This window comes from Bos indicus x Bos taurus, chromosome 11 (genome assembly GCF_003369695.1).
Source record: "Bos indicus x Bos taurus breed Angus x Brahman F1 hybrid chromosome 11, Bos_hybrid_MaternalHap_v2.0, whole genome shotgun sequence".
NCBI classification, from domain to species: domain Eukaryota; kingdom Metazoa; phylum Chordata; class Mammalia; order Artiodactyla; family Bovidae; genus Bos; species Bos indicus x Bos taurus.
Genome location: NC_040086.1, coordinates 88,971,343 through 88,982,369, shown reverse-complemented (window position 1 = coordinate 88,982,369; position 11,027 = coordinate 88,971,343).

The following is an 11,027-nucleotide window of genomic DNA, read 5'->3' as shown; positions in this document are numbered from 1 at the left end:
CTGTATCCGACTCTGTGCGATTCTACATACCTTAGCCTATTAAGATTCTCTGTCCATGCAATTCTCCAGGCAAGAATACTGCAGTGGGTTGCCATTTCCTTCTCCAGGGGATCTTCCTGACCCAGGAATTGAACCTGTGTCTGTTAAGTCTCCTGTATTGGCAGGCAGGTTCTTTACCACTAGCACCACCTGGGAAGCTCATGATCTCCTTTATACCAACGCTGTTGATTGCCTGCCCTGGGATGCTGAGAAAATAGTGACTTTTGATAACTGCACGTCTGATTCTCCAGGAGCCCTAAACCCTTCCCTTGCTGGAGACAAACAATGGGAAGAGTCTCATAGCTAAACTGTGACTACCAAGCTCCCGAGCTGACCAGTGTGATTTTTTTTTGAATTTTTTTTTTAATGGAAGTATTAAGGATATAGTCCGACAAAGGTCCATATAGTCAAAGCTATGGTTTTCTCAGTCATAGTGTACAGACATGAGAGTTGGACCATAAAGAAGGCTGGGCATTCAAGAATTGATACTTTCGCACTGTGGTATTGGAGAAGACTCTTGAGAGTCCATTGGACAGCAAGGAAATCAAACCAGTCAATCCTAAAGGAAATAAACCCTGAATATTCATTGGAAGGACTGATGCTAAAGCTGAAGCTCCAGTACTTTGGCCACCTGATATGAAGAACTGACTCATTGGGAAAGACCCTGATTCTAGGAAAGATTGAGGGTAAGAGGAGAAGGGGGTGACAGAGAAAGAGATGGTTAGATAACATCACCAATTCAATGGACTTGAGTTTGCGCAAACTCTGTGAGATAGTGAAGGACAGAAAAGCCTGGCATGCTGCAGCCCATGGGTCAAAAAGAGTCGGACACAACTTAGAGACTGCGCAACATAGGTATAGTTGTTTAACAGTGTTGTATTAATTTCAGATGTAGAACACAGTGATTCAGTTATACATATATATACATATCTATTCTTTTTCAACTTCTTTTCTCTTATAGATCGTTACAAAATATTATCATACTAAGTGAAGTAAGTCAGAGAAAGACAAACACTATACGATATCAGTTATATGTGGATGGGGTTCCCAGGTGGCACTAGTGGTGAAGAATCCACCTGCCAATGCAGGAGACTTAAGAGGCAGGGGTTCAATCCTCGGATTGGGAAGATCCCCTGGAGGAGGGCATGGCAACTCATCCTAGTATTCTTGCCTAGAGAGTCCCATGGACAGAGGAGCCTGGTGGGCTACAGTCCATAGGGTCACAGTTGGACATGACTGAAGAGACTTAGCCTGCACATCAGGTTACATGTGGGATCTAAAAAATTGATACAGTGAGCTTATTTACAAAACAGACCCATGTGCATAGAAAATTAGCTTATGGTTACCAAAAGGGAAAGGTTGGGGGGAGGGATAAATTAAGAAGTTGGGATTAACACATACACACTACTCCAATACTTTGGCCACCTCATGCGAAGAGTTGACTCATTGGAAAAGACGCTGATGCTGGGAGGGATTGGGGGCAGGAGAAGAAGGGGATGACAGAGGATGAGATGGTTGGATGGCATCACTGACTAGATGGACATGAGTTTGGGTAAACTCTGCGAGTTGGTGATGGACAGGGAGGCTTGGCGTGCTGCAATTCATGGGGTCACAAAGAGTCGGACACGACTGAGTGACTGAACTGAACTGAACTGAACTACTGTATACAAGGTTAATTACCAACAACACCTACTGTATAGCACAGGGAACTCACCTAAGTAGGTCTTTATATCATGACTCTGGTCCATGGGTTCATATTAGGGAATTTGGGCTCTTATGCTGTATATATGACATATCATTATTTTTGAGGATTTTTGTTGTTGTTTAGTCACTCAGTCCTGTCTAGGTATTTTTGACAGTAGTTATCTTTAAAAACTAGATAAAGAGTAACGGTATTTATTGGGAGGTTGAGCTCTACTCTCTGCTCTCCCTCGAAGTCATTGGGTGAGGTTGGGCAGCTGTTGGAATCTCATGGCCTTGGTTTTCTCACCTGTGAAATGGAAGGGTGGAGTTCCACCCCAGACATAGTTTGAGATTTTGAGCTTTATATCAGGTATAATGTGAAACCATAAAAAAATCCATCTAAGTCTCAGTGAAAGACAACTGAAGCATCAACAATTCAATGGCTTATTCTGAAGTCTTGTAAAGATGTTCTAGGACTCTAGAAAGTTCTAGAACTTTCTTTTCAAAACAAACTTGTGGTTACCAAATAGGAAAGGGGGGAGGGATGAATTAGGAGTTTGGGATTAACCCATACGTACTACTATATGTAAAACAGATAACCAACAAGGACTTACTGTATAGCAGTAAGTATAAAAGTATAAAAGCAGTAAGTATAAAAGCATATATAACCATAAAAAGCAGCTCTTAGATCCCAATGAGGAGCATCTCTGAGCTATATAAACCAGAGAGCAACCTCAGCGTTCCTTAATCTTTTATCTCCAAATATCACTTGGTGATTCAGTGTATTGTAGAAATCCATCAGCTCAGAGTGGGTACATGGTAAACGTGACTACTGTCTCCCAACTGTTCCTAGACCCCAGTGACGGGAAACTGTGAGGACTTGGACGTTCCTAACAGCATCTGCACACGATGCTGTCCCCTGGGTCCAAGGTGTTGGCTTCCTGACACCTGCAGGTGATGGGCATTTGCCTGTGTTAGTGGCTAAGAACAGTGCTAGGTGCGTTGGCTTTAAGAAAAAAAAGAAGAGCAGTTGCGCTTTTTGTCTTTAGCTTTTTTGGCTGGCTGCTTCCTGCTTCATAAATCTGGGGAGGGAGGTGGGGGAGCCTGGGGGTGGGTGCGAGCCCAGCACCTCTCCGGCCAGCTGCTGGGTCCATCTGCAGCTGGGGCTGGTGCCGTGATCTATGGCCAGAGAGCTGCATCAGGGGGCCTTTACTGCTGCTTCATGGCAGCTGGTGTGAATGGCAGTGGAAAAATAAGCCCTTCTTTTCCCTAACATCAGGAAAATGCTCCCCCGACCTCCCCACACACACACCCCTCAGGTCTTCCATGCTGGTTGCAGTTCTCAGACTTGCGGCACCAGCCCCAAGATTTGAGATTTTTACTTGCAAAGATATGTCTTTTCACTTGGGAGCCTTTGAACCCCCATAATATATCAAAGTTGCTTGATATTCAAGTTTCCAGCTTCCAAGGGACTTAGAAGTCCCAAGAGAAAGAGCTAGGGTTTGAATTAAGAGGCAAAACACCTTCATTTCCACTTACATTAGATTTTAATTTCAAAAACATTCTTTGAAATGACAGATTAGAAGCAGCACTTGTCAGTTATTGGAAACTCTGTGTTCTTCTGGCCCAGTGTGGTAACTCCAGAGGCTGGAAACGGACCTCAGCCCTTCACCTCAGCAGGGATTCTGATAGGAGCTGAGCTAATGGCCAGAACACGCTTGCATTTTCATTCAGCAAGTATTTTTAATAGAGGTTCATAAATGCCAAGCAGCCTTTAGTCTTTGGTTAAGACGAATCCCAACCCCTGAGGGACTCAGAGCCCGACAGTGCCATGGGTGTTTAGGTTACCTGCAGAGGGCACAGGGCTCAGGGCAGGGAGCTCACAGACCTGCCTTGGGGATGGGTGTCAGGATGAGACAGGATGGAGGCATTTCACGGTGTGGGAATTCAGGGACATGACTGAAACTGCCTGTTCAATAGAGCCCAGATTAAATGCTTCTCTTGCCATGGAGCCTTTTCTGAGGTTTCAGCCAAAAGGGATATTTCCTTCCATGCTCAGTTGCTCAGTCATGTCCAACTCTTTGTGATCCCATGGTCTGTAGCCCACCAGGCTCCTCTGTCCATGAGAGTCTCTAGGCATGAATACTGGAGTGGGTTGCCATTTCCTTCTCCAAGGGATCTTCCCAAATCAGTGATCGAACCACATCTGTGTCTCTTGAATTATACATAGCTTCTTTACCCACTGAGCCATCAGGAAAGCCCCTTTCCTTCTTCTGAGTACCACAGTTCTATCTTCTAATATACGTTCTCTTTAGCTCTCAATGGATGTCTAGTTTCTCCTGTTGGACGTCTTGAGGGCATGGATGGGACATGACTCACCTTGCACTCTCACTTCGTCTACTCAGCAGAGCAGAGGAAGAGGACCTGTGTCTTCTTTGCCTGAATAGACAACCTGGTGGGAATCAGGCTCACTCAAGGTCAGGCTCAGGTCTGTGTGCCACTGGCCCTGCCTTCAGTCTCAGAAACTGGTCAGCCCAGGACCCATCTGGACAGATGGAAGGTGGAGGTTGAGTTCACTGCCTGCAAAGCATCTTTGAGAACGCTGGCCGTCCTGTTGAAGTTAGTATCTGCACATGTCCCTTATCCTCATACCGTGAAGTGGAGAAAGTGTGTGTAATGGGAGGAGAGCAAGCTCATAGGGATCAAGAGAAAGAGGTCTGTCTTGCTGCACAGAGCTCAGATCAAGGAGACCTGGATTGACAGGACACCATACATCGTGCTAGAAGATCATGGGTCATTGGCTTCCTGATTCTACCACCTTGGGTATCAGACCTCATTTCTCCAAACTTTGGTTTCTTCATCTTTAATTGTCATTGGCCAGCTACATTTTGTCAGTGTAGAGAGAAACATATGCATATGTATATAAATACCTAGCACAATTACTGTCATGTAGAAACTGGATTAGGCCTCTCTTTGTAGAGAGAAGGCCCATGGATTTTTTCCTTTTTTCAAAAAACTCATAGTAAAAAGTGTGTATGGCTTACAAAAATCAAAGTAATAAATACTTAGGAAAAACTGGGACCTGGGCCCCAGAACCAATTGCTTCAAATTCTCCTAGTTATTTCTGGTTTCAAGATTCAGAATTCTACATCATACTTATTCTATTCTTAAAATCTAAAATCTTCTCTATTGATTTGAATCATGAAGGTGAGGGTTCAGGTGTCATAGTCTAAGCCTACCACATCCACCTTTGATTTAAATCTTCTTCTTCTATTAAGCCATCAATAATTCTTTTTGAAAGGAGGGTTAGAATCCCACGCAGTGTCATCCAACGTGTAGAAAATATATGGATTCCACTGTGGGATTGTTGTCGAGACGCCCTGTGAGAACTTTCATCTTCCTGCTCTAACACAGACAATTCTGCCTTCAGTCTGTGGCCCAGCTGTTGTTTTGGAACCTGCCTTCACCAATTTCCTGGGGTCTCATTTTTGTTACCCCTAATTCGGCTTACCTTCCTTCACTTCATGATTTCCTCTTTTTTGTTGTTTTTGTTTGTTTTCTGAGTTTCCATCTTCATTTCAGTGTATCTTCCAGGATCTTCCCAAGAAAATGTGCAAGAAGAGATTCATCCAGTGAGATACTACATGCCAAAACATAATTAATGGGGACACTATTTTGTTTTGGTTGGATATAGAATTCTAGATCAGAAATTATTTTAATCTCAAAATGCTATATTCTGCAGGTATTGCTGCATTGGTTCGTAGTAATTATTAGGGTTCTTATCTGAGTCTTTTTCCTTTGAAGATATTTGTTCCTTCTCCCTGGAGGCTTTGACTCTTTAGTCTTTCAGCTTGCAGTTGCATCCCTCCAGTCTCTGCCTCTGTAGTCATAACACTTTTCTTCTGTGTGTGTCAGGCGTTCTGCCTCTCTCTGATAGATGCACAAGAGACAGCATTTAGGGCCACCTAGAAAATCCAGGATAATCTCCCCAACTCATGGTCCTTAACTCAGTCACATTTCAAACACTTAAAAGCAAAACAAACCAAAACATGTTTTAAGTATTGGGATACAGATACTGTTTGGGGAGTTCAGTTCTGTTCAGTTCAGTCACTCAGTCATGTCCAACTCTGCAACCCCATGGACTGAAGCACACCAGGCCTCCCTGTCCATCACCAACTCCCGGAGTTTACTCGAATTCATGTCCATTGAGTTGGTGATGCCATCCAACCATCTCATCCTCTGTCGTTCCCTTTTCCTCCTGCCTTCAATCTTTCCCAGTATTAGGGTCTTTTACAATGAGTCAGTTCTTCACATCAGGTAGCCAAAGTACTGTAGTTTCAGCTTCAGCATCAGTCCTTCCAATGAATATTCAGGACTGAGCTCCTTTAGGATGGACTGGTTGGATCTCCTTGCAGTCCAAGGGAATCTCAAGAGTCTTCTCCAACACCACAGTTCAAAAGCATCAATTCTTCAGCGCTCAGCTTTCTTTATGGTCCAACTCTCACATCCATATATGACTACTGGAAAAACCATAGCTTTGACTAGATGTACCTCTTGGCAAAGTAATGTCTCTGCTTTTTAATATGCTGTCTAGGTTGGTCATAACTTTTCTTCCAAGGAGCAAGAATCTTTTAATTTCATGGCTGTAGTCACCATCTGCAGTGATTTTGGGGCCCCCCCAAAATGAAGTCTCTCACTGTTTCCACTGTTTCCCCATCTATGGTTGGGGACGGGGGGTTGCTATTATCCATCCCACCACAGTCCACTCAACAGGAACTGAAGTTCTTTGGTTCTGAGACATTTTCTTTTATTATTTCTTTAATAATTCTTCTCTTCAATTTACTCTATTTGGATTTTCTGGAACTCCTGTTACTGAAAAATTTGGTTTCTCAGACAAATCTTCTTAATTTCTTATCTTCTATTTTCTATTTCCTGGAAGTTTTATTACATTTTTCTGGGAGATTTTCTCAAATTTTCCTTTTAATCATTTGTGTTTTTAATTTTATGAATTATTTTATTTTCTAAGAGCTCTATTCTCTGATCTTATTTAACAGCATTCTATTCTTGTTTCATTGTTGTAATATCTTATCTCTTTGAGAATATTAATTAAACATATTTTCTGCTCATTGCAGAAGAAACTTTAAAAATTTATTTAATATTTTTTCCCTTGTTCTTAAGCTTTGATTTGTCTCCAATTCCCCAAACATCTAGTGTTTCTTGGTTTTCTGCTTAGGTTTAAGAGTCATGTACTAAAGAGTTGGTCTGAAATTCTGAGTGTGTTGCTTAGTAATTAACAAGCTTCATTTAGAGCAATCAGTGCTAGAATTGTGTCCTTGGAGGTGTGTTTTTTCCCTCAGACATTCTCAAGAGGTTATTTTCCCCATCTCCTCCTGTCCTATGCTGGGAGTCAAAGAGAGAAGGGTCTTGGGAGGACTTTCTCTTCAGTATGCAGACTTCATTCTCTCTTTCTGTCTTCTGTCTCCTACGTTACCTTCGTATCTTCTTTACTCCTAGGTCTGGAGACTCTGGTTTGATTTCGCCATCAGATGAACACCCCGTATCCCACGTGGATAGAGGAGTGTAGATGCCTCAGGCTTAGGGAGAGTGGATGGAGGTCTCTGTGTGGGTATCTAATCATTCTATTCTTAGCCTCTCTTCTTACTGTTGTTTCTTGAAGTAAGTGGAACTTCTGAGATTTTATGTGGTCTGTATCCTGTTGAGTTGCACACAATGCTTTTCCAGCTTTCTGTTTGGATGAACAGCAGACACACACGTACAAGTTGCAGTTACTATGCTGAGCATCATCTGGGGAGTGGGAATGGTTTGGAGACTTAGATCATCACTGAAGGAACATGTGGGGAATTATTAAAAGTTGAGTTGAGGGACTTCTCTGGTAGTCCAGTGGGTAAGAATGTGCCTTGCAACGCAGGGGATTTGCTCCGTGGTGGGGAGACAAGATCCTACATGCCATGGAGCAACAAAGCCCAGGCATGGCAACTAGAGGGTTCATCCTTGTGCCACAACCAAAGGTGCCACATGCCACAACTGAGACCCAACACAGCAACTAAATTTTTTAAAATTTATTTGAGAGCTAGTGAGAACGAACACACTTTAGCAAAAATTTGAGCTGCACAAGGTTAGGGCAGACTAATTAGAAAAGTCGCTGTGCGCTGTACCTTGGGAATTGAATGCATCTTATGGCCAGCAAGGCACCTATGGAGGAGCTGAAACAGAGAAGTAAGATGTCCAGCAGCAAGTTCAGAGGACATGTTCACCAGGTTTTTCTCTCTTCTTGTCATTGCGTTTTCTCTTTGTGCCCCTTTTTTCTTCTCTCACAGTCTTCCTAATAAACACTTTGATTTATAAATCTCCCAAATGGATTTTCTTTCTTTGTAGTATTTTATCACCAAGTAATCCTTTGACTAATTTAGCTATGCTTGGCGTACACCAATTTTCTTTAGAACAGCACAAAGAGTATGATTTGTTTGAAGCAAATTTTTTTTTATTATTAAAATGAACAGTTCACACCAATCAAAAGAAGTCAGTGCTCAGAATAGCTGAAAATGGATAGACATCGAGATTTGGAACGTATTTTGATAACTGAACAGGAGGACAGCTTCAAGATTTGTTACTAAAGGTTGTCCAAGTTTCCCATATTTTAAAGATTTGCAGGCAAGCTCAAAACCTGTTTAAAATAAGGAACTCCTGTCTCAAATGCCGATCACACTTGTCCTATGTATAGATCGTGCTTATTTCATAAATGTCACCCAAGGGAAGGTCAGAACTACCCACCTGGTCCTTATCTTTACCAGCTGTGAAAGAGAAAGTTGTGAAAAGAGAGATTCCAAAAATTCACATCTCTGACCATGTGAAAAAAGGGAAAAAAATCCCAGTATATTATATTATGCGCTGGGCACTTTGACCTGCACTCACCTCCCTTCATGTAATATTGATGGGAGGCAGGTGTTTTTATTACCATCTTCACATGGCAAAACCGAGGCTCGGAGGTCAATGGGTCCACACTGCCAAGGTAGAACCGGGGGTAGTGTCATGTCGGCACCCAGGGTTGTCTTGGTCCCGGCGCCACATTTGCAGGTTCCCAGAGAGTGAGGATAAATCATATGGTTTCTTCTTGTCCTGCACCATCAAGAGAAAAAAGCTCTGAAATGCTGCTATGTTCGATTGGAAAGCAGGTCTCTGCATGCTTCCTTGTCAGCAGTGACAGTCTGTCTTCCCCTGCGTGGTGCAGAGGGTCAATTTAAATCCTCTGAAGTGCCAAGAGCCCCATCTGCTTCTCCATCTGAAACAGGAATATTTTGCTCTTTTTTTTTTTAAATCTTGATTTGGTCTTTGAGTGTTTGTGTTACAGCCATCAGCCCAGATGCCAATAACGAGGGAAATGTATTAAGTGATAAGGGGACAATCAGTGAAATTAACATGAATGAGAGAGGAAAACGGGAAACTGAAGTTGTGCTGTAATATCCAGTCCAGGTGTGATGAGGATTGAGAGCGTGTTCCCAAGAGATTTCAAAAGAATGGAGGAAGCCCCCCATGTCTGGAGTAGAGGGATCAAGAGGGCCCTGGAAGACGTGACAGAAACACCTTGAAGAGCCTGCCTGAAGATGCAGTCTGCTCTGGGGTCCAGCTGCTGTGTGTTAGGAATGCTCATATTTCATGTGTACGCGCCCAAGAAGGGCGTGCTGTGGTCACTCACAATATGTTGGAATCTGCAAATTATTGGTTTCACATCCGTGTGCAAAGCTGCAACTCTCCCTCATAAGAACGTGAGGACAATGTTTCAGAGAATCATAGAATTACAGAGCTTGAAGCTACCGTGCATGGTGGAGGGAAGAAGTATTTGGGAATGATAGATGAGCACTGGGTCAGGAATTACAGGAATGGGGGTTAGAACTACCTGGGAGTTGTTGCCAGTCAACCTCCCCAATCCCTCAAGCTTGTCTCTTCAGCCAGAAAATGAAGCTAGGAACGGTACCATAGAGACGGAAAAAGCAAATGAAATTGTCATGTTTAATATGTTGTGCTAGAGGAACAAGATATTATTAATGATCACCTAATCTGATCTCTCATTTTAGAGTTGGACAGAGGGAAGCCTAAGGAAATGAAATTCTTTCTAGTTTTATTTAAGAGCAAGAATAACTTACTCTTTCCCATTACTGCAAGTTTTCTTGGATGATCTGTCACCCTCGACTCTAATAATGACCAGGAGCACGTCCGCAGGCTGGTCACCCTCCTCTCTCAGAGGGGGATGCACACGCAGGGATCTGCAGCTGGTAGTTCTTGCAGGAATGTGGCCCCTGACCATGGACCGCAGACTCCCCGGGACCCACAAGAGGTCAAGGCAGCTACCCTGTGCTTGGCAAACTGCTACGTGGGGTCTTTCGACTGTCAAGGAGTCTTCAAGGCTTCTCTGGGAGAAAAAGTGAAGCCCCCAAAGTTCCTCATTTTAAAACTAGGCTTCTCTGCAGATATTTTGGTATATGCAAAAAGGGTTAAAGATTTCTTTGAAAGTTTGAAAACTCTTTGAGTTATGCTCTGATTCCCTGATTTAACACATAGAGAACTATGACTCAGAGAGGTAAAGACATTTATCTGAGGAAGCCCAGCTCACTTATCCTCCCCAGACCACTTCTGCTAACTTCTATACCAGCACACCCCCTCACCCCCATGCCAAGCCAAAACTCTTCCCTTTCAGGCATTAGTGATTCCCATTTGATGGATTTTCTCTGAATGTCAAAAGCTGAATTTTGTATCTGTATAGGTGAGAAAAAAGAATTTTGGGACCCCAAAATAATTATTTTGAAAGTACTTATGTAACTACTTGGAGAGCAGGTCACTTAAAACATGTGTCTACTTTAAAAAAAAAAAACAAGGTAAGAATTTAATATGTCATCAATACTTCAAATCCTGCCTTAATTAAAAGTTAAAGTAAAAAGTGAGAGTGTATGTTGCTCAGTGGTGTCTAACTCTATGACTCCATGGACTGTAGCCCACCAGGCTCCAAGTCCATCAAATTCTCCAGGAAAGAATATGAGAGTGGGTCAAGCCAAATTAAAATCAGCAATAGTAGAATTATTTGCTAAGATTACTGGTACATATGAAATGGGCATTTATTATGTGTTTCCTGTTATAATTTCTAGGGTTTTAAAGAAATCAGGGGCCTGCGTATTTGAACATGAGGATACTGTAATGTAAACTTGACAGGCCTGCGACAGCAAGCATTCATTTTCCCAGGGCTGGGAGGACAGAAGAAAGAGGACACCCTCCTGAGGAGGGTGGCAGGGTGA